The sequence below is a fragment of the Bombina bombina genome, chromosome 1 (genome assembly GCF_027579735.1).
Source record: "Bombina bombina isolate aBomBom1 chromosome 1, aBomBom1.pri, whole genome shotgun sequence".
In the NCBI taxonomy this organism is placed as follows: Eukaryota; Metazoa; Chordata; class Amphibia; order Anura; family Bombinatoridae; genus Bombina; species Bombina bombina.
In genome coordinates, this window is record NC_069499.1 from 1,395,321,440 (window position 1) to 1,395,346,068 (window position 24,629).

At 38.5% G+C, this 24,629-nt stretch overlaps 1 protein-coding gene across 7 annotated transcripts in view; it reads right to left on the reverse strand.

The window, feature by feature from the left end:
- The window catches only part of SEMA6C (semaphorin 6C), a 319,680-nt gene that overhangs the window by 228,079 nt on the left and 66,972 nt on the right, over positions 1 to 24,629 (reverse strand). The window contains exon 1 of one of the 7 annotated variants that reach the window (XM_053704917.1): positions 1,723 to 1,792. The exons of 5 other annotated variants lie outside the window; for them this stretch is intronic. The gene's annotated coding sequence lies outside the window, so the exon portion shown is untranslated. Of the gene's footprint in view, positions 1 to 1,722; positions 1,793 to 24,629 lie in introns of those variants that run through there. One more of the 7 variants, XM_053704926.1, reaches the window with a different exon arrangement.

Below are 24,629 nucleotides of genomic sequence, written 5' to 3' on the forward strand. Positions count from 1 at the left end.
TTCCATTTCCTCACTTTGTTCCTCACAGTGGACACTGATAGCTTAAATCTATGCAATAGCTTTTTGTAGCCTTCCCCTAAACCATAAAGTTGAACAATCTTTGTTTTCAGGTAATTTGAGAGTTGTTTTGAGGTCCCCATGTTGCCACTCTTCAGAGGAGAGTCAAAGAGAACAACAACTTGCAATTGGCCTTTTCTCATGATTGGATGCACCTGTCTATGAAGTTCAAGGCTTAATGGCTCACCAAACCAATTGTGTGTTCCAATTAATCAGTGCTAGGTAGTTACAGGTATTCAAATCAACAAAATGACAAGGGTGTCCAAATTTATGCACCTGTCTAATTTCGTTTTGATGCATATTGCACATTTTCTGTTAATCCAATAAACCTCATTTCACTACTTAAATATTACTGTGTCCTTCAGTTATTTGATAGATCAAAATGAAATTGCTGATCCAAACACCCAATTATTTATAAATAAAAATCATGGAAATTGTCAGGGGTGCCTAAACTTTTGCATACGACTGTACATGTAGCTACCAATCACCACCATAGCTCCCAATTAGGCATTGCTGTTGCTGAATCTACCTACCTAGTTATGCTTTTTAACAAAGGATGCCAACAAAGTAAATTTAATAATAGAACTAAACTAAGAATCTTGAAGGTTCAATTTTAACTTTTATGTCCCTTTAACGTCAAAAGTTACAGCATTCATATGAAGCTAAAAAAAAATTCTGCACAAAAACATTGAGAACTTGGAAGCTAACAGGAAGTGCACGTTAATCTGTGGAACAGAAACTCATTGGCTGTAAATGAAAACCCACATTGCTCTATTGGTAAACCATGACACTCCACACAAGAATTACAGTTTTTTTTATCACAGAAACAGCAATAAAAACGGCAATCAATTTAAAAATGTCTTCACTTAGATGTGACATGACATCAATGTCCTTTTAAACTAAAGAGAACTTAAAGGACCAGTCAACATAGTAGATTTGCATAATCATCAAATGCATGATAAAAAGACAATGCAATAGATCTTATTCTGAACTTCAAATAAGAAGCAGTTTTTTTTCCTGAAAATATTTAAAGTTATGTCTATTTCTGCTCCTCCTGTATCATGTGACAGTCATCAACCAATCACAAATGCATATACGTATAGTCTGTGAATTCTTGCACATGCTCAGTAGGAGCTGGTGACTCAAAAAGTCTAAACATAAAAAGACTGTGCACATTTAGTTAATCAAAATAAATTTGAAAGTTGTATAAAACTGCCTGCTTTATCCGAATCATGCAAGTTTAATTTTAACTTGAGTGTCCCTTTAAATGATCTATTTTCAATGTGCAGTGCACTCACAGAGTAACAAGGAGTGTTGATAGAAGCCAATTATGTTTTAGACAGCTTGGAGTCCTATCCTAAGCATAGGACAAGATAAAGGGTTGAAAATGAGCTGCAGGACAAGCAGCTACTATATAAAAACACAGTAATTTTTTTTTTTTTTTTTAAATGGCTGAAGGAGCAACACGATCTTTAAAGTTAATATAACACAGTTACGTCTATATATTTCAAAACTGTCACTCAAATAAGCAAATATCTGAGAACACACCGGATTTGAAATTGCATGTTAAAAGGGGTCAAATCCTTGCAGCGACTACCTGTTGTCAAGTGTACGCTTGTGTCCTACTGTGCTGTATGTGATAAGCAGGAAAACACAATTACTTACCTAAGATTAACAACTGTGAATCTTCCAATTAGGAAATGCTTTGCTACTCTGAACAAGATGTGAGCCTTCCAAAAGGTCTGTATTCATCTGAGTTTAATTTGTACGTATAGCAATCTGCAGAGAGGGATGAGCGTAAACACGCATACAAGTTTCAGCTTGTGTATACAGAAGTACTGAGATATGGTGGTGTTAGGAATTGTTCCAAGATAAATGGGAGAACAAATGGTGCTAAATGTAACCTGGATGAAATATTACTAAGTACTATATTTTAGAATGAGGTAGTGATTGCAACTGAATGTCCGTCTGCAGAGGTGTTAATATTGTGACCAATGACTGTATATATCAGTGTTCTCACAGGACCTTTTAAGTGGGTGCACCAACCGGCTGATTTTACTGATCACCTGGCTAAATGTTATCATTAAATATATTTATATTAAACTATGCAATTAATTTGTGCTATCGATAATGAAAATGATATACTATTAGAAAACTGCCTCCACCAGGCTGGCAACATTTTTGTTGAAACCACTATGGGCTAGATTACAAGTGGAGCGCTAAATATCTTTTTCAGCTTTGTATTACAACTAAATTGCAATTCCCATAGACCGCAATGTAAAGACACCCCACTCCCCCCCATCAACTTTAAAGCCCCAAAACTGCCTAGTGCAGTTGTTTTTTTTAGTAAAAAATGCTACTTTTTTTCCTTTTTAATAAAAAAAACTATAATGCCTTCTATTTTGAGGGCATTTGGGGCACTTTAAGAAAATTAACTATAATGCCTTCTATTTTGAGGGCATTTGGGGCACTTTAAGAAAATTAACCAGAGATCGAATCTCTGGTTAATTTTCGTAGCACTAATGGCTACCACAAGCTTGCGGTAGCTATAACCAGCCACTTGTAATGGCTGGTTAATTATCACTTGCGGGCGCACAATAAATTTAGAGCTCCCTTTGTAATCTAGCCCTGCGTGTATATATATATATATATATATATATATATATATATATATATATATATATATATATATATATATATATATATATATATATATATATATACACACACACACACACACACACAGTAGAACAGAGAATAAAATATTAGGAACAGAAAAACTTTGTAATTACACCATTTGTTGCACATAATGGGTGAGTTTGAAATTATTTTGATTGCACCTTGTTTGCAGCAATTTTTTTTCAATAGCCACACTCCTGCCACCATTTGCATTTTGTTGGATGAGCTTATCCAGACTTGTCCCTGGAGTAGACAGGGGTAGCCCCATTTATTTTGTAAGCAAAACATAATTTGTTTTTCAGTTATTATCTGATAACCTCTGCTGTAGCCAATTAGGGACATATATGTGCGAGGTTTAGACTTGTAATGCCTGCAATGTGCTCTTCCAGTTGTCTGAATTGGAAAAATTTAATTTTCAGACTTAAGCTACAAAAAAGGTGGCAAAATTAGAAAGAAATGTATATTGCAAACAATTTGCACTACACATAATTATTTATTATACAATCTCAAAGTGTTTTCTGTCCCTTTAACGTAGCGGGCTAGATTCTATTAAATTGCCTATTTTTATATCAGACATAGGGACGTAAAAATGTAACTGTTAATCTTCTTTGTAGCGTGAGAAAAAGCTTTAAAATTCTGACATTCTATGAAACATTTCTATGGTATATTATGTATATGGTAGTACTTAGTATGTTTCCATTAAGATTCAATGAGTAGTCAAAGGACTCTTCAATGAGTTAACCTATGACACTGATAATTAAAGGCAAGTATCAGTCATTTGATATGTGCATTTGGCGGATTATGATACCTCTGAATGAGGAAGGGGACGGCTGCTCATGCTGTTTGGCTATTTTCGGAGCCATATTTATTGTTGTGAAACTGGAGCTTTATGTTGCAGTTTCACAACAATAAATTAGGCTCCAACAATAACCGAACGGCCTGAGCAGCCGCCTCCTTCCTCATTTGGAGGTATCAGAAACCGCCAAATGCACATGTCTAATCATTATAAATTGTCCACTCCCAATTCACACTAGGGGAGAGCTGGTCGAGTGCAATTTACTTCAATTATCAAGTTTACTTTGTTCTATTAGTATCTTTTATTGAATAGCATACCTTGATAGTCTCAGAAGCAGCACTACTGGGAGCTGGCTGGTAATTGTTGGGTACACACACATGCCTCTTATCAGTGACTTTAAATATGTGTTTAACAAGCACCAGTGCAATAATAAAATGTTCTAACATTATAGCATTTTTATTTACACTAATTATGATGTTCTTTGTGGCAAGAATTATACTATAAGAAGATTTTTTTTTCCATATTTCGGATAGAGCATACCATTAAAAACAACTTTCCAATTTACTTCTTCTTATTATTATAAAATATGCTTCATTCTCTCAATATCCTTTGTTGAAAGCGCAGCAATGCACTACTGTGAGCAAGTTGGTGAGCCAATAAATAAAAAAAACATAATTTATGCTTACCTGATAAATTCCTTTCTTCTGTTGTGCGATCAGTCCACGGGTCATCATTACTTCTGGGATATAACTCCTCCCCAACAGGAAATGCAAGAGGATTCACCCAGCAGAGCTGATATAGCTCCTCCCCTCTACGTCAGTCCCAGTCATTCGACCAAGAATCAACGAGAAAGGAGTAACCAAGGGTGAAGTGGTGACTGGAGTATAATTTAAAAAATATTTACCTGCCTTAAAAAACAGGGCGGGCCGTGGACTGATCGCACAACAGAAGAAAGGAATTTATCAGGTAAGCATAAATTATGTTTTCTTCTGTTATGTGCGATCAGTCCACGGGTCATCATTACTTCTGGGATACCAATACCAAAGCAAAAGTACACGGATGACGGGAGGGATAGGCAGGCTCATTATATAGAAGGAACCACTGCCTGAAGAACCTTTCTCCCAAAAATAGCCTCCGAAGAAGCAAAAGTGTCAAATTTGTAAAATTTGGAAAAAGTATGAAGCGAAGACCAAGTTGCAGCCTTGCAAATCTGTTCAACAGAGGCCTCATTCTTAAAGGCCCAAGTGGAAGCCACAGCTCTAGTGGAGTGGGCTGTAATTCTTTCAGGAGGCTGCTGTCCAGCAGTCTCATAGGCTAAACGTATTATGCTACGAAGCCAGAAAGAGAGAGAGGTAGCAGAAGCTTTTTGACCTCTCCTCTGTCCAGAATAAACGACAAACAAGGAAGAAGTTTGGCGAAAATTTTTAGTTGCCTGCAAGTAGAACTTGAGGGCACGAACTACATCCAGATTGTGTAGAAGACGTTCCTTCTTTGAAGAAGGATTTGGACACAAGGATGGAACAACAATCTCTTGATTGATATTCCTGTTAGTAACTACCTTAGGTAAGAACCCAGGTTTAGTACGCAGAACTACCTTGTCTGAGTGAAAGATCAGATAAGGAGAATCACAATGTAGGGCTGATAACTCAGAGACTCTTCGAGCCGAGGAAATAGCCATTAAAAATAGAACTTTCCACGATAACAATTTTATATCAATGGAATGAAGGGGTTCAAATGGAACACCTTGTAAAACGTTAAGAACTAAGTTTAAACTCCATGGCGGAGCAACGGCTTTAAACACAGGCTTGATCCTAGCTAAAGCTTGACAAAAAGCCTGGACGTCTGGATTTTCTGACAGACGCCTGTGCAACAAGATGGACAGAGCTGAAATCTGTCCCTTTAATGAACTAGCCGATAAACCCTTTTCTAGACCTTCTTGTAGAAAGGACAATATCCTAGGGATCCTAACCTTACTCCAGGAGTAACGTTTGGATTCGCACCAGTATAGGTATTTGCGCCATATTTTATGGTAAATCTTTCTGGTAACAGGCTTCCTAGCCTGGATCAGGGTATCAATAACCGACTCAGAAAAACCACGCTTTGATAAAATCAAGCGTTCAATTTCCAAGCAGTCAGTTTCAGAGAAGTTAGATTTTGATGTTTGAATGGACCCTGTATCAGAAGGTCCTGTCTCAGAGGTAGAGACCAAGGCGGACAGGATGACATGTCCACTAGATCTGCATACCAAGTCCTGCGTGGCCATGCAGGCGCTATTAGAATCACAGATGCTCTCTCTTGTTTGATTTTCGCAATCAATCGAGGAAGCAGCGGGAAGGGTGGAAACACATAAGCCATCCCGAAGTTCCAAGGTGCTGTCAAAGCATCTATCAGAACCGCTTCCGGATCCCTGGATCTGGACCCGTAGTGAGGAAGTTTGGCGTTCTGGCGAGACGCCATGAGATCTATCTCTGGTTTGCCCCAACGTCGAAGTATTTGGGCAAAAATCTCCGGATGAAGTTCCCACTCTCCCGGATGAAAAGTCTGGCGACTCAAGAAATCCGCCTCCCAGTTCTCCACTCCCGGGATGTGGATTGCTGACAGGTGGCAAGAGTGAGACTCTGCCCAGCGAATTATCTTTGATACTTCCATCATTGCTAGGGAGCTTCTTGTCCCTCCCTGATGGTTGATGTAAGCTACAGTCGTGATATTGTCCGACTGAAACCTGATGAACCCCTGAGTTGTTAATTGGGGCCAAGCTAGAAGGGCATTGAGAACTGCCCTCAATTCCAGAATGTTTATTGGAAGGAGACTCTCCTCCTGATTCCATAATCCCTGAGTCTTCAGAGAATTCCAGACAGCGCCCCAACCTAGTAGGCTGGCGTCTGTTGTTACGATTGTCCAGTCTGGCCTGCTGAATGGCATCCCCCTGGACAGGTGTGGCCGATAAAGCCACCATAGAAGAGAATTTCTGGTCTCTTGATTCAGATTCAGGGTAGGGGACAAATCTGAGTAATCCCCATTCCACTGACTTAGCATGCACAATTGCAGCGGTCTGAGGTGTAGGCGTGCAAAAGGTACTATGTCCATTGCCGCTACCATTAAGCCGATCACCTCCATGCATTGAGCCACTGACGGGTGTTGAATGGAATGAAGGACACGGCATGCATCCTGAAGCCTTGTTAACCTGTCTTCTGTCAGGTAAATCTTCATTTCTACAGAATCTATAAGAGTCCCCAAGAATGGAACTCTTGTGAGAGGAAAAAGAGAACTTTTCTTTTCGTTCACTTTCCATCCATGCGACCTTAGAAATGCCAGAACTAACTCTGTATGAGACTTGGCAGTTTGAAAGCTTGAAGCTTGTATTAGAATGTCGTCTAGGTACGGAGCTACCGAAATTCCTCGCGGTCTTAGTACCGCCAGAAGGGCGCCCAGAACCTTTGTGAAGATTCTTGGGGCCGTAGCCAATCCGAATGGAAGAGCTACAAACTGGTAGTGCCTGTCTAGGAAGGCAAACCGTAGATACCGTTGATGATCTTTGTGAATCGGTATGTGAAGGTAAGCATCTTTTAAATCCACTGTGGTCATGTACTGACCCTTTTGGATCATAGGTAAGATTGTCCGAATAGTTTCCATTTTGAACGATGGAACTCTTAGGAATTTGTTTAGAATCTTTAAATCTAAGATTGGCCTGAAAGTTCCCTCTTTTTTGGGAACCACAAACAGGTTTGAGTAGAACCCTTGTCCTTGTTCCGACCGCGGAACTGGATGGATCACTCCCATTAATAACAGATCTTGTACACAGCGTAGAAACGCTTCTTTCTTTATCTGGTTTGTTGACAACCTTGACAGATGAAATCTCCCTTTTGGGGGAGATAATTTGAAGTCTAGAAGGTATCCCTGAGATATGATCTCCAGCGCCCAGGGATCCTGAACATCTCTTGCCCAGGCCTGAGCGAAGAGAGAAAGTCTGCCCCCCACTAGATCCGGTCCCGGATCGGGGGCTCTCGGTTCATGCTGTCTTTGGGGCAGCAGCAGGTTTCCTGGTCTGTTTGCCCTTATTCCAGGACTGGTTAGGTTTCCAGCCTTGTCTGTAACGAGCAACAGCTCCTTCCTGTTTTGGTGCAGTGGAGGTTGACGCTGCTCCAGGTTTGAAATTCCGAAAGGAACGAAAATTAGACTGTCTAGCCTTAGCTTTGGCTTTGTCTTGAGGTAGGGCGTGGCCCTTACCTCCTGTAATGTCAGCGATAATTTCTTTCAACCCGGGCCCAAATAAAGACTGCCCCTTGAAAGGTATATTAAGTAATTTAGACTTAGAAGTAACATCAGCTGACCAGGATTTTAGCCACAGTGCTCTACGTGCCTGTATGGCGAATCCAGAGTTCTTAGCCGTAAGTTTAGTTAAATGTACTACGGCCTCCGAAATGAATGAATTGGCTAGTTTAAGGACTCTAAGCCTGTCCATAATGTCGTCTAGCGTAGACGAACTAAGGTTCTCTTCCAGAGACTCAATCCAAAATGCTGCCGCAGCCGTAATCGGCGCGATACATGCAAGGGGTTGCAATATAAAACCTTGTTGAACAAACATTTTCTTAAGGTAACCCTCTAATTTTTTATCCATTGGATCTGAAAAAGCACAGCTATCCTCCACCGGGATAGTGGTACGCTTAGCTAAAGTAGAAACTGCTCCCTCCACCTTAGGGACCGTTTGCCATAAGTCCCGAGTAGTGGCGTCTATTGGAAACATCTTTCTAAATATTGGAGGGGGTGAGAACGGCACACCGGGTCTATCCCACTCCTTAGTAACAATTTCAGTTAATCTCTTAGGTATAGGAAAAACGTCAGTACTCGCCGGTACCGCAAAGTATTTATCCAACCTACACATTTTCTCTGGTATTGCAACGGTGTTACAATCATTGAGAGCTGCTAAGACCTCCCCTAGTAATGCACGGAGGTTCTCCAATTTAAATTTAAAATTTGAAATATCTGAATCCAATCTGTTTGGATCAGAACCGTCACCCACAGAATGAAGCTCTCCGTCCTCATGCTCTGCAAGCTGTGACGCAGTATCAGACATGGCCCTAGTATTGTCAGCGCACTCTGTTCTCACCCCAGAGTGATCACGCTTGCCTCTTAGTTCTGGTAATTTAGACAAAACTTCAGTCATAACAGTAGCCATATCATGTAATGTTATCTGTAATGGCCGCCCAGATGTATTAGGCGCCATAATATCACTCACCTCCCGGGCGGGAGATGCAGGTACTGCCGCGTGAGGCGAGTTAGTCGGCATAACTCTTCCCTCGCAGTTTGGTGAAATTTGTTCACATTGTACAAATTGACTTTTATTTAAAGTAGCATCAATACAGTTAGTACATAAATTTCTATTGGGCTCCACCTTGGCATTGGAACAAATGACACAGATATTTTCTGAGTCAGACATGTTTAACACACTAGCAATAACTTGCAACCTGGTTATAATCTTTTTTAGCAAAAACGTACTGTGCCTCAAAGAGGTACTTTAACGATTAAATGACAGTTGAGATAATGAACTGAAACAGTTATAGCATCAAGTTTAAAATAACACAACTTTTAGCAAAGGTTTGTTCCCATTAGTAAATAACTAAATTTGACATAAAAAATTATAGAGTAACGTTTTTATTCACAGTCAATAAAAATTCTCACAGCTCTGCTGAGAGAATGTACCTCCCTTCAAAGAAGTTTGAAGACCCCTGAGATCTGTCAGTGAACCGGATCATGCAGGAAATATAATAGTAGCTGACTGGAATTTTTTGATGCGTAGCAAAAGAGCGCCAAAACGGCCCCTCCCTCTCACACACAGCAGTGAGGAGAAACGAAACTGTCACAATTTAAAGCAGACAACTGCCAAGTGGAAAATAATGCCCAAACATTTATTTACTCAGTACCTCAGCAATGTAAACGATTCTACATTCCAGCAAAAACGTTTAACATGACAATATTTATTAAAAGGATTAGTGACCTTTAACAGAGTAGTTCCGGTGAAAAACCATTCCCAGAATACTGAAGTGTATACATACATGTCATTATAACGGTATAGCAGGATTTTTTCATCAATTCCATTCAGAAAATAAAAACTGCTACATACCTCAATGCAGATTCATCTGCCCGCTGTCCCCTGATCTGAAGCCTTTACCTCCCTCAGATGGCCGAGAACAGCAATATGATCTTAACTACTCCGGTTAAAATCATAGTAATAAACTCTGGTAGATTCTTCTTCAAACTCTGCCAGAGAAGTAATAACACGCTCCGGTGCTATTGTAAAATAACAAACTTTTGATTGAAGTCATAAAAACTAAGTATAATCACCATAGTCCTCTCACACATCCTATCTAGTCGTTGGGTGCAAGAGAATGACTGGGACTGACGTAGAGGGGAGGAGCTATATCAGCTCTGCTGGGTGAATCCTCTTGCATTTCCTGTTGGGGAGGAGTTATATCCCAGAAGTAATGATGACCCGTGGACTGATCGCACATAACAGAAGAAAAAGTATATATGTGCATCCACAAATCACCAGCTAGCTCCCTGTACTTCATTATAGCTACTGAGCCTACCTATGTATGCTTTTTTAACAACAAAGAATGCCAAGAGAATGAAGCAAATGAGATAATAGAAGTAACTTGGAAACTTGTTTAAAATAGCTTGCTCTATATGAATCATGAAAATGTAATTTTGACTTTACTGTCCCTTTAACCACACAACTAAACTACATATCCCAGAATGCTTAGCTAGAGACTTGCTGCTCACCACTTTCCCTTCTGTGTATAACAGAGCAACAAATAGGTTTCCTTTGCACAATAATTGAATATTGTCCTACTTCCTTCCCTCAGCTTCACATTCACAAAGCTCTAAGATTCATATCTAATTTCCCCCCTTCCTATCTAGCCATGCATCTTACAAGAGATCAACAGGCTTACATAGAATCATATTTTTGCATTGTGGATCTCATTTTCTGTAAAATAAAGGTAAAAAAAAAAAAAAAAAGCAATTTTGTGTGAGATTAAGAGCTCGTGTTGCTTGCTATAGAAAGCTAGAACAGAACACTATGTCCTCACAACGGTTGTCTTAAAAGAAAAACCTTATATGGTGGGGATATTGACAAAATTAGGGCCAGATGATATAATCAAATGCCAAGCAATTTTATTACAAAATGTATTACTTGACAAAAGTTGTGAATTTAACAAAACAAAGTTAGAAATGCTACTCATCCCCGGCAGCTTTTTCTTGCTTTGCGTATTGATGTACGTTTTACGATTAGAATCTTCATTATGCCTGAAGTAATCTTTGTTTGTTTGAAAAATAATTAAAAAACAATTATTCCCCTAGCATTTGAGGACACACAAGAGATGCATGGTTTACCCAACTTGACCTTTTTAGTATTTCCATAAACATGTTGTCTGTTTTCCTGGCAGCTCTACTGGTACCTAATCAGTATTGGATTAATACATATTGCCTCTATCACCTCCGCTTGAAAGCTTTGCCATTTATCATCAAAGTAGTGACATTTTAGACAAGATTCTAATCTTAGAACTAATTGTATCCAATATACATTTTCCTACTTGCCGGATCTTTACATCAGTATCCCAGACGACCATCAAGTCATGGATTCCATTACCACTTTATAGAAATGTCATTAATAAGTATAAATGTATCTGGATTTGCTACTTCCAACAAGGAAGGAGGACAGTAAGGTATACGTTATAACTTTCCTGGCAGAGATTTACTTGTTTAAAGTGACATGAAACCCAAAATGATTCCTTCATGATTTAGATAGAGCATACTATAAATTTCAAATGTACCACTTTTATCTAAATTGCGTAGTTCTCTTGGTATCCTTTGCTGAAAAGCATACCTAGGGAGCAAGCACCTTATTGATGGCTGCATATATATGGCTCTTGTTATTGGCTTACCGATGTGTTTAGCTAGCTCTGAGTAGAACATTGCTGTGCTTTTAGCAAACGATGAAGCAAAATTAATAACAGAAGTAAATTGTAAAGCTGTTTAAAAATATATTCTCTATATGAATCATAAAAGAAAAAATTGTGTTTTATGTCCCTTTAAGTTGTATAAGGACTTTTTCACTGCCTCTTTTTCAGTTGCATTGGTGAAAACCATTATTGACATAAAGCATGTGCAGGTTGATAAAAATCAATGATTTGTTTAATTTTTAATTTTTTTACAAATCAGGATTTTTTTAAATTTAAATCGGATTTTTTTGATTTTTTTTTTTTTAAATAAAATACTTTTTTGAGGAAAAAAAAAATCTATCTAAAGATAGTTTATTTTTAAAGTGAAGGTCCATTTTGATGAATTAGTGCCTGGTTTTTAATAAACCTATTAAAAACAAGGGCATTTAAAATTCATCAAAATTGACATTTCACTGTTTTCTTCAAAAACGTACCTTTTTATCCTTAAAGGGGCAGTATACACTCATTTTCATATAACTGCATGTAATAGACACTACTATCAAGAATAAGATGCACAGATACTGATATAAAAATCCAGTATAAAATTTTTTAAAAACGTACTTAGAACCTCTTAGTTTAGCTCTGTTGAAAAGGTAGTTGGAAAGCCCACTGCAAGTGGGAAATATCAGACACTTGGTTAGGAGTCTGAAAATCAGAGCAATGTAATTTAAAAATAAGCGAAACTATACATTAAAAAAACAAACAAACTTTATGGGCTATATAAATAGATCATCTACAAAACATTTATGTAAAGAAAAAATGAGTGTATAATGTCCCTTTAATGCCAGGCACTAATTTATCAAAATGGACCTTCACTTTAAAGGGACAGCAAACCCTAAAATTTTCTTTCATGATTTGGATAGAACATACAATTTTAAACAACTTTCCAATTTACTTCTATTATCAAATTTTCTTTATTATCTTGTTATCCTTTGCTGAAGGAACTAGGCTAGGTGAACACATCTAGTTCACAATCACAAGAGAAAAAAGTGTGCAGGCACCAATCTGAAAAGTTATTATTCTAAAAATGAAAAACATAATTTAAATCGATTTAAACCGGACTTACTGACTAGTGATTTAAATCCGTTTGACTTAAAGGATAGGAAAGTAAACATTAAACTTGCATAATTCCGATAGAGAATGTAATTTTTAAACACTTTTAAATTCTCTTCTAATTTCTAATGTGCTTTGCTCTCTTGGAATCTCTTGCTAAAAAATAATATGCACAAATCCTACACTAGTGGGAGCTAGTTGCTGATTGGTGCCTGCACACATTTTTCTCTTGTGATTGGCTAATTAGATGTGTTCAGCTAGCTGCCATTATTGCAATGCTATTCCTCAGCAAAGGATAACAAGATAATGAAACAAATTTGATAATATAAGTAAATTGGAAAATTGTTTAAAATTGTATATTCTACCTAATCATGAAAGAAAAGTTTGGGGTTTCCTGACTCTTTAAATGAAATCCACCGTGCGTTTGTATAAAAAGCATCATCATCTATTTGTAAAATGCCACCAAATGCCATAATGATGGGCACAATAACACTAATTCATAGTAAAGAAGGAAAACAAACACATAAAACAATACAAATCAATACAAGAATAGATGGGTCTTGCTCCAAGAAGCTGACAATCTACAGGTGTCTTCCTGTGTTCATCCTATTTGTTATCAAATAGGTTCATTGATTACACTGAAAACAAGTTTTTTTTAACAAGTTAATTAAAAATATACACAATGTGGAAAAAATGAATCCAAACTTTTTATGCAATCATTATCAATATAGCGGACTGACTCTTGCACTAAGAATGCGCTGTGAAGGCGCAGAAACCATACAAAATAACCTTTATATACTTAAAATTGAAGAGATACAGCTTGTATATGAAACACAAAAATGCATTTTGTGATTCCGACAGAGCGTACAATTTTTAAAAGGTTTCCAATTTACTTCTATTATCAAAATGGCTTAGTTTCCATTGTATTATTTGTTGAAGAGATACCTAGGTAGGCCACCTGGAGCACTACATGGTAGGAAATAGTGCTGCCATCTAGTGTTATTGCACGCTCCTGAGCTTTTTTTCAACAAGATACCAAGAAAATGAAGAAAATATATTAATAGTAAGTATATTGGAAAGTTGCTTAAAATCCCATGCTCTATCTGAATCATTAAAGAAAAAAAAAATGTGGGTTTCATGTCCATTTAAAGTCAGCTCCTGAACAGCAATGCACTACTAAGAACTAGCTGGACACATCTAATGAGCCAATCACAAGAGACAAAATGGTGTAGCCACCAATCAATGAGCTCCCAGGGGTACATTGCTGTTGCTGCCTTTTCAACAAAATAACTAACTTAAAGGGACACTGAACACAAATTTTTTCTTTCGTGATTCAGATAGAGCATGACATTTTAAGCAACTTTCTAATTTACTCCTATTATCATTTTTCTTCATTCTCTTGCTATCTTTCTTTGAAAAAATAAAGAACTCTGGACAGCACTTTTTTTTTTTTATTGGTGGATGAATTTATCCACCAATCAGCAAGGACAACCCAGGTTGTTCACCAAAAATGGGCCGGCATCTAAATTTACATTCTTGCATTTCAAATAAAGATACCAAGAGACTGAAGAAAATTTGATAATAGAAGTAAATTAGAAAGTTGCTTAAAATGTCATGCTCTATCTGAATCACAAAAGAAAAAATTTGGGTTCAGTATCCCTTTAAGTGACATTTGCTATAGGAGGCCCAAACCTCCAGCGCTCAATTCAAAATGTTTGCACAGCAAATTCTACTGATGGAATATGGGGGCATTCCGTCACACTGTGGTCTGGTGTTTGTGACCACTGGCAAGCAAGCTGAATATCTTGAAAAACATTATTATGCCACAGCCCATACAATTCTCTGCAATAATTGAAGAGGATTAAGCAATGGCTAGAAGAACTGAGGTCACAGACTGCTATAGCAGCTCAGTCAGCTAGTAGTAACAGGGCACTGAAATTCAAACTGGAAGGAAACGCAGGAGGACCTAGTTGACATGACAATGATCAAAAAGATATGGTGACAGCAGAGTCCAATGGGAAGAGAAGACCTTGAGTCAGCAGAATACACAGACAGTAGTGACCAGCAGGAACACAAGCGTCAAACATTATCTAGGTAAAAGTCAGATAGCGATCAGCCATAACGCAGGTGGTAAAGGCCAGCAGGGCGTAGATAGGCAGGACGCAAAAAACAATCAATCATATAACAGGGCAAGCACAATGCTTTAGATAGTAATAAGGAGCAGCATACACAAGTAGCAATAATCATCAGGATATACAGATATAGCTACAGACAAAAGAGCAGGACACACACACACTGATCAGCACTAACAAAAATGGCTATGGTTGGAAGAATATTTACCTTTGCAAAAAAGGAGGCAACTCCCAAAACTGTAGAGCAGAAACAGAAAGGCCAGAAACAGACGCTAATACAAGATGGCAGAAGACAGGGGTGGACTGATAAGCCAGGCAAATAGGAACAGGACCGAGGGCATGTAGTTGGGCCCACAAAAGGCATCTCCATGGCTCCTGGTGTGCTGTTTAAGCTGGGGCTGACAGCTGCCCTATCAGTAACTACGCAGTTAAGTGTGGGTTTAGTGGGGACCCTGGCCCTTGATGTGGGGTTTGTTGCTTGGGGGCCCTAGAGTGTTGGGAGGCCCTGTCAGGGGTCTGTTGCTGTGAGTGTGGGGTCTGGCCCTGGAGGTTGGGGGCCCAGTCTCTGGCCCTTGATGTTGTGGTTCCTGGTCATAGAGGTTGGGGGGCCTGGTGGTGCAGGGCAGGGGGGCCTGGTGGTGCAGGGCAGGGAGGCTATCATGTTGCAAAAATATGAATACATTTGGGTCAGTGTGATACAGGGGGGCCCTTCCCTAATTTTTGCTCAGGGCCCTTATTCGTCTCAGTCCATCCCTGGCAGAAGAACAACTAGGTGCTTAATAGATGTCTAGGTTACCCCTTAAAGTGTTAGCCAAGTTTAACTGGAACATCACTATGCTGAGCACTATGAAGCCTAAACAGCGGCATGGCAGCCCAAGGGGCAGGAATTATGTACCAACAGTATTTTTTATATGGTAATATTTCATTACTGCTAATCCTCTAATTTCTCTTTGAAGCAGACTTTGCTCTCCTTCAAGCTTGTATATGACGTGTACACACCGGTCACACTCACTATATGCTCTGACAGCATCAGCACAGGACGTCTAAATGGTCCATTTATGTCAGTTTTATTAGTTCAGTGATATGAGCCAAAAGTTAAAACATCAACTTTGTGCTGTGAAAAAAAATATTGTAAAAATCTGAAACCATATTTAATGATTAAGTGATGAAGATCAGGATTTGTAATGATAGCACATGCTAGATCTTTGTTCAGTTGCACTTACAAATGTTTTATTTTTTTCTACCTATCATATTTCATCTATCAGCGTCCCGTTAAAAGTTACCCAACTTGTTTATGGTAGACGATGTTCTTAAATGCATCAATATTTTATTCTCTTCCATTAACATAGTCATCATTTTAAATAAAAATGCTTTCAAATGGCCATGAGCTCAAATCTTGTTTGTGATGCTATTTCAGAAAAGTTTCCAGTGTTAAAGTGGCATTTTCTTTCACGATTCAGATAGAGATAACTATTTTAAACACTCCAATGTACTATTATCTAATTTGCTTCATTCTTTAGATATAATTTGTTGCGGAAATATCAATGCACATGGGTAAGCTAATCACACAAGGCATCTATGTGCAGCCACCAATCAGCGACTACACAGCCTATTTAGATATGCTTTTAACAAAGGATATCAAGGAGAACAAAGCAATTAGATAGCAGAAGTAAATTGGAAAGTTGTTTAAAATAATATGCTCTTTCAAAATCATGAAAGAAAGAAATTGGGTTTCATGTCTCTTTAAAAAGTACAAGATAGAAAACATGGGTTTCAGAGGAGCATTTATAAAGGCACTCGCAACCATATACTCAGGACCGACGACGGTGGTGGGAGCAGCAGGGTATATTTCAAGACCCATTGATATTTTAAACGGGACCCGCCAAGGGTGCCCACTCTCGCCACTCCTGTTTGCCATTAGTATAGAACCACTTGCAGCGCTTATTAGGCATTCGGTGGATATATCAGGGGTGAGGGTGTCCAATGACGAATATAAATTGACACTATTTGCAGATGACGTTTTGTTGACATTGACCAAGCCTCTGATCTCTTTACCTAATCTATATGACATCCTGGGAAAGTTTTCAGAAATTTCGGGCTACAAGGTTAATCTAGATAAATGCGAAGCGTTACCCATTTGTCTTCCATCACACACCCAAAAGTCGATCGAGCTAAATTTTAACCTCACATGGGCAAAAACCCACATTACCTATTTGGGAGTCAAGATTAATAATTCAGTCTATACAATTCAGAGAATGCACTATGTCCCTATTTATAAAGCCATTAGGAGAGACCTAAACAACTGGAAAAAGGGGAGATTTTCGTGGTATGGGAGACTATAGGCTATTAAAATGAATGTCCTACCCAGGATTTTGTACCTTTTCAGAGCTCTGCCGATTGGGGTCCCCCTGGCAGATCTAAACGCCCTACAAACTGATCTATTTCGATTCCTAAGGATGAATGGGAAAGCGAGAATAGCGGCACAACTGCTAAAACAGCATAGACAGATGGGTGGAGTGGGAGTCCCGAACCTGGTGGATTATTATCACGCCTCCAGACTGGCACAATCTGTCATCATGGGGAAAAATTTTCAGGGGGTTCTCTGGCCAAACATTGAAGCAGATATTGAAGGTAGCGACAATCCGGCAGACATCTTATGGGATCCCTTATGGAATGCCAAAAAACTTGCATATAGGTCACCAGTAACATATGAATATTTACATACCTGGCATAAGATAACCAAACAGATAGATTTATTTCACCCTCACTCTTTATTATTACCCTTAAAACTTTTACTGCCAGTCGAACTTAGAAAAGCAGTGGGAAAATTGGAAAATAAGGACCTTTATAGGGTCGCAGATTTTCTAGATGGGAACATAATATCTACCTTTAATCAGATTAGAGATAAGATCCAACCATACACATTGAACTGGTTTCTCTACTTACAGATTTCATCAGCTATCTCAAAATACATGACTGGCAGACTAAATCAACCCTTGACTCCTATGGAAAAGATATGCAGCACACAATCCAGAGGGAAACACGTGATTTCTCAGATATACTTGGTATTACAAGGGAAGAAGGCCATCCTTAAGACTCCTTTAATGGAGAGATGGGAAAGAGAGGTAGAGGAGGTGAAAGAACAGGAGACATGGGAAAAGATCCTATCAGAATCTGGGAAGGGTATGCTTAGTGCAGATATGAAGGAAAACTGTTTGAAGGTGGCCTTTAGATGGTATCTTACGCCAGAAAGGACAGCTCACATTCAATCCGTGAATAGCGCTTTCTGCTATAGAGGCTGTGGGAGGAGAGGGACGTACAGACATATGTGGTGGGACTGCCCAAGGGTCCGACCATTATGGGATAGGCTCTCGAGGCTGCTCAGTGACATATTAGATGAAAACATTGAACTAACGATAACTCAGGCACTTTTGCATGAGAGGGTGGGCTCGCTGAATTCAGCGATCAACACTTTTATTAGGATTCTTTGTACTTGCTTACGCATTTGCATAGCTAGACATTGGAAGGTGGGCGCACCGGGATGGACAGAAGTATTGGATAAAATAAAAGATATATATACAATGTCAGAATTAGCAGCATGGGCGCAAGGGAACACTGAGCAGTTTCAAAAAATATGGTTCTATTGGATTCTGAAGGGCTGTACTCGACCACACACCACCCAGGACAGAGATGAGTGAGAGAAATCACGACAGTAAGGGTGATAAGACAGATGCAGAGGAAACTCGAAGTTAGGGGACAGACCAGGCCTGGAGATACCTGACTTGCCTGATTGAGGTTGCAATATGTTGATAGCAATTTTCTTTTTCTTAAACAGAAATATTATTTGAGAGATGTCTGGAGAGTATGGAATCACCTGGAGGGAGGGAGGGATGGGGGGTAGGGGGAGTTAAGTTTGTAATTTTTAATGTACTGTTAATTATTTGCTAATGTCAAGGGGAAGGTGGCTCTAATCAAATTAGACCAGTTTTGAGGTGAAAGCAATACTTGATGTATGTGTAGAGAGAACACAAGGTGGACGGAGTGGCATACGTGTATACAATGAGTCATCTTCACCCGGTACTTGTGATTTGTATTTTGTGTTTAAGAAATTCAATAAAAAAATATTTCAATTAAAAAGTACAAGATAGACCACTATTTAAATATGCTAAAAAATATTGTTTTTGCAAGAATAAATGTCATCTTAAAGCGGTTTAATTTGATTTTGGCACTAAAATACCATTAAAATTCCATCTGGGACAAAGAAAAAAAAAATGTGTCCCCTTAACACAATAAGAACTTACCGGAAATACATGTTATAATTACAGGAAATGACCAACAAGCAAGACATTCTACTGACATGTCTACTCACTGCAGCTTTCCTATAAGCACCTTTGTAGGAAATAAAGGGTCACAGGGCTCCAGCTAACCAAATACTAACAGCAAGTGACTCAGGCAAATGGCACAGGCCAATACTGAGATTGTTCTATTGATGAGAGATTAAAGGGACATTCCAGTGAAAATTTAAATGCACATAGATGAATTACATCTTTGAATAGAAACATAGTTCCAATATACATGTATTTGCAAAAATGCTTCTAGTAAAGGTTATAACTATTTTAGTGTTAACATTTTTCTATGCACGAGCATGTGAAGCATAACTAGATATTATCAGTGCACCAGCATTTTAAGTGCTGCAGCTGCTCAGAGCACCAGTGGGGCTTGTATCATGTCAGCAATTAACAAATTGAGTCATTACCAGGTGGTACAAGCACCTTAGGCTCTCTGGGCAAGTGCTGTATTTAAAATGCTGGTGCACGGTGCATACTTAAATACAATTTTAAAACAGCTATAGCTTTTATTAGAAGCATTTTTGCTAATACATGTATATTACAAAAATTCTTCTAATCAAATCTGAAATGTATCTATGTGTATTCCAATTTTGGTTGGAATGTCCCTTTAAGTCATTGTACTCTAAATATTCTATACTAGAAAAGAGGGCAGTAGAATGTTTTTTTGTTGTTGTTGCATGCAAGCAGTAGGTGAAACTTAACTGAAATGTGTTTATGCACAGTTCCCAGAGTCTGGAATTGGTGGAAAGAGGCATGAACGCACGAGCATGGCAAGAAAAAAAAGAGAGGCAGAGAGAGAGAGGAGAGGGAGAATTCAACACATTTGATTTATTCTCCTAGACAAAACAAAGAAAAATATGAGTAATGTGTCTCTTAGACATATGTTTAGTTTATAGGCTTGAAATATAAAGCATGAGTTTCCAACTGTAGTGTGCACTGTAGGATTATCACTGATTGAGAATTATATCCTGTGTTCCCTAACATTGTCCTGGTTTTACAAAGTGAAAACAAGGAACTCCTAAATCCCATTTAGAAATGGCCAAATTCACCCACTATGCACCTGGACTACACTAACTCTGTCCCTGAGCCAGATTCTGTCCCAGCCGAGTCTCTGAGTTTCTCAGTTGATGCCAAGAGTTATAGGTTGGACTATGATAGTTTAACCACAAACCATCTCAGTGTAGCTAAATACGTTAATGTCTAAGCTATTTTACTAGTGGTGGTTGCAACAGATTGTGAAGCAATGCATTGCAGCTATATAGCCTAGAGAGGTAAAGATGTATATGCAGCAATACTCACACAACTGGCACAGACTCAGAAATGAGGGCACCCCAGAGAAAGGCAGCAGATACATTTCCTTTTTTTCATTAAAATGTTCCATGTCTCATAAAAACAAAGGAAACCCATTAAAGGCAGGAACAAGCCATACAACCCTCTCTGGCCGTAACCTATCTTAAGTTCATACAGCTGAAATGAATTCCCTGGCTCTTGCTTGCTTCCCTCTGTCGCTCCTTGTCGTGATTGCAGCAAACTGATTTTCTCATTTTTCTTTTCTCGTAATTGTTTTCTCACCAGTCAATCTTCCTGGCATGTTTTTTGACATTCCATTCCGGGACTTCTATTTTTTTTTGTTCTTAATAAACATTCTTTTTACTTAAAATCTACCCTAAAACTTTCAGAATCTTAGCTACCACATTCCACACACACAAAGGTTAAAATAACCTAAACAGGTGTATGTGCTTAAGATTTCACAAGTTTCCAAATCATGCATGAAAAACTACAATCATGAAATTTAGTACCCAAAAGGTACAAGTTATTGTAAGTCCAGGCATGGTTTAGACATGTTTGAGAAAGGTGCCTGTTCACTTGTAATTTTCTTTAGATAGAGACTTATCCCTCTCTTTGCCACATAAAAGAGAACAATCCATCCATCTACCTTTAAATCCACAATATAATATATAAAATATCTTTTTTGTAATAACTGAACATTTCCAATAGTGTATTCCTTTTAACCCCGCTGAGATGAAATTCCATGTATCCATCACCCTTTATCATTTTCAGCTTTGTAATATTAAGCCACACAAAATACATTTCCTTATCAGTTGTAATATACAAATGTCAAAACCAGAATTGTACATACAGCCAAAGTCAGCTTATTAGAGATAGCTATTGTTGTAATAAAGATACATATTTATAGAGGCTAGACTTGGCAGGGTTATATATTGCACAAAAGCCAGAAGACGGGAATAACCTTCATTTGAATGGTGTACATTTTTTTCGCCTAAGAAAAGGTTACATTAAAACTGTGTATTTATGTTCATTTTTTATTTTGAAGCTTACAGGAAGTGAATGTCTATGTATAAGTGGTCCATAAGGACCAACTGCTCACTGGCTAATAAGCAGAACTCCTTTTGCATAAAAAAAGTACAGAAAAATGTTTTACAAAAAAATAAAATAAATCTGTACTATACACCCTTTTAGATGCAACAAATAAAAATTTACATTCGTGTTTCTTTAATTCATTTTTTTATACACATACAGTACTTGAGGTACAGACAGACAGAGTTAGAAATAAATTAATAGAAATATAATCATACAATATATTGGCCTCCATTCCAGTTCGGCAGCAAAAACTATCATTTGTAAAAACCTCCACTTCAGGTACAAAACATAAATATGAAAGTCTAGTTAAACAAAAGAAATATATTACAATTTTTTTTTTTATAAAAATGGGCTGTTTCACAGACTTTTCAAGAGGGTTTTCACAAAATATACAAGGTGAAGACAAAAGTAAAACGTGTCAGCTGATTCAATAATGGTTGCCTAACTGATTTTTTTTTTTTAATGCAGGCTTTTTAATACCAATTTATTATGTGCTTAAATAATAATCTCATATCATTTTTACTTATCCAAGCAATTCATTGCAATCCTTGATGAAGATTCCTTATATGTAAGCAGTGTATGTGTTTTAAGAAATCATGGCCATTAAAGGGACAGTCAAGTCCCAAAAAATATGTCATGTTTCAAATAGGGCATGTAATTTTAAACAACTTTACAATTTATTTTTATCACCAATTTTGCTTTGTTCTCTTGGTATTCTTAGTTGAAAGCTAAATCTAGATGGTGTATATGCTAATTTCTTAGACCTTGAAGGCCGCCTCTAATCTAAATGCATTTTGATAGTTTTTCACCACTAGAGGGCATTAGTTCACATGTTTCATATAGATAACATTGAGCTCATGCACGTGAATTTACCATGGAGACAGCTCTGATTGGTTAAAATGCAAGTCTGTCAAAAGAACTGAAATAAGGCGGCAGTCTGCTGAGGCTTAGATACAGGGTAATTACAGAGGTAAAACGTGTATAATTATAACAGTGTTGGTTATGCAAAACTGGGGAATAGGTAATTAAGGGATTAAACTTCAGACTCGCCAGAAACAGCAGTTATGAAGCAGCGGTCACAAAGACCGCTGCTCCATAACCTGTCCGCCTGCTCTGAGCAGGCAGACACACATCGCTGGAAATCAACCCGATTGAGTACGATCGGGTTGATTGACACCCCCCTGCTGGCGGCCCATTGGCCGCGAGTATGCAGGGGGCGGCGTTGCACGAGCAGCTCTTGTGAGCTGCTGGTGCAATGCTGAATACGACGAGCGTATTGCTCGCCGTATTCAGCGAGGTCTGGCGTACCTGATCCGCAGTGTTGGATCAGGTCCGCCAGACCTTGATAAATAGAGCCCTATAGGTTGATGTATATGCAAATACATAGGATAGACAGAGGTGGGGAAAAAGGTAATCACAACAGAATGTTCATAGCTGGAAAAACATATAGACAATATATGAATAAAGAAAAGATTTATAGCCTTGGATAGAACATGGGGCAATAATTTATTTCAGTAAGGGCCAACTTCCTAACACATGGGAGTCACAGAAAAATATTTTAGAAATCTTAAGGCCTGCATATAAATGTATGCCTATTAAATATAGAAATAAAATATTTCCTAAAATGTCCATGATTAAAAAGGGTACCCTCTATCTCTATCCTCCAGAAGGTTTTTTTTTTTCTTGGGTCGTCACCTTGTTTACCCACCCACCAGAAATCACCAATACACACATTTTACTTTCACTGTTTTGGGGCCACAAAACGAATGACGCACATTCTTAGTGCTGCTATTTCTTAGTGAACACAAAAAGTAGAGCAGTGGGATGCATATCGCCCATGGGGTGCCACTTTGCCATCTGTGGTATAATTAATACAAATGATGATTACTAGCTTAAAGGGGCATTGTGCTTTACATTGATTAGCATGTGTAATGTTTGCATTTTTGACCCTAGGTACTGTATGTGTTTAACCATAAAAAAAATAAAGATTGGGGGATTGTAATGTTTACATTAGCATATTCTGTTGCCCTAGAAACCTAATAGATAGATAATGAGATAGGTCAAAAGAATTTAAAAAAAACGAACAGTACAACATGATGGAGCTTGCTTTATGCACCAGTCAGACCTCCTGTTCCTATTTGAGAGGGACAGTCCCTTAATCTAAGATTTGTCCCTCTAGGACACCCATATCTCCATATTTGCAGAATTTCACTTGCCCATAGGTTGTCCAGATACACACATGCACTGAAGAACTGCCTGGCCACGGCCACCAACTGCACACTAACCAAACAAGACCAGTCCCCATCTCAACGTGGCCACACCCACAATATGGCGACTCTCCTTTTCTTCAACATCCTGAGTCCCTATACCTAGCCACAAATGTTGAGAGGTATGTAATTTTGCCAGTATTTAATAAAATAAGCAACATTTTTGTCAGGTTTGTTGCCACTGCCGTTAAAGTGAATGTCAATTTTCAGCAATGAGTGCCCGGTTTTTAAAAATACTTTTAAAAACAGAATTTATGTTTACCTGATAAATTTCTTTCTCCAACGGTGTGTCCGGTCCACGGCGTCATCCTTACTTGTGGGATATTCTCTTCCCCAACAGGAAATGGCAAAGAGCCCAGCAAAGCTGGTCACATGATCCCTCCTAGGCTCCGCCTACCCCAGTCATTCGACCGACGTTAAGGAGGAATAATAGCATAGGAGAAACCATATGGTACCGTGGTGACTGTAGTTAAAGAAAATAAATTATCAGACCTGATTAAAAAACCAGGGTGGGCCGTGGACCGGACACACCGTTGGAGAAAGAAATTTATCAGGTAAACATAAATTCTGTTTTCTCCAACATAGGTGTGTCCGGTCCACGGCGTCATCCTTACTTGTGGGAACCAATACCAAAGCTTTAGGACACGGATGAAGGGAGGGAGCAAATCAGGTCACCTAAATGGAAGGCACCACGGCTTGCAAAACCTTTCTCCCAAAAATAGCCTCAGAAGAAGCAAAAGTATCAAACTTGTAAAATTTGGTAAAAGTGTGCAGTGAAGACCAAGTCGCTGCCCTACATATCTGATCAACAGAAGCCTCGTTCTTGAAGGCCCATGTGGAAGCCACAGCCCTAGTGGAATGAGCTGTGATTCTTTCGGGAGGCTGCCGTCCGGCAGTCTCGTAAGCCAATCTGA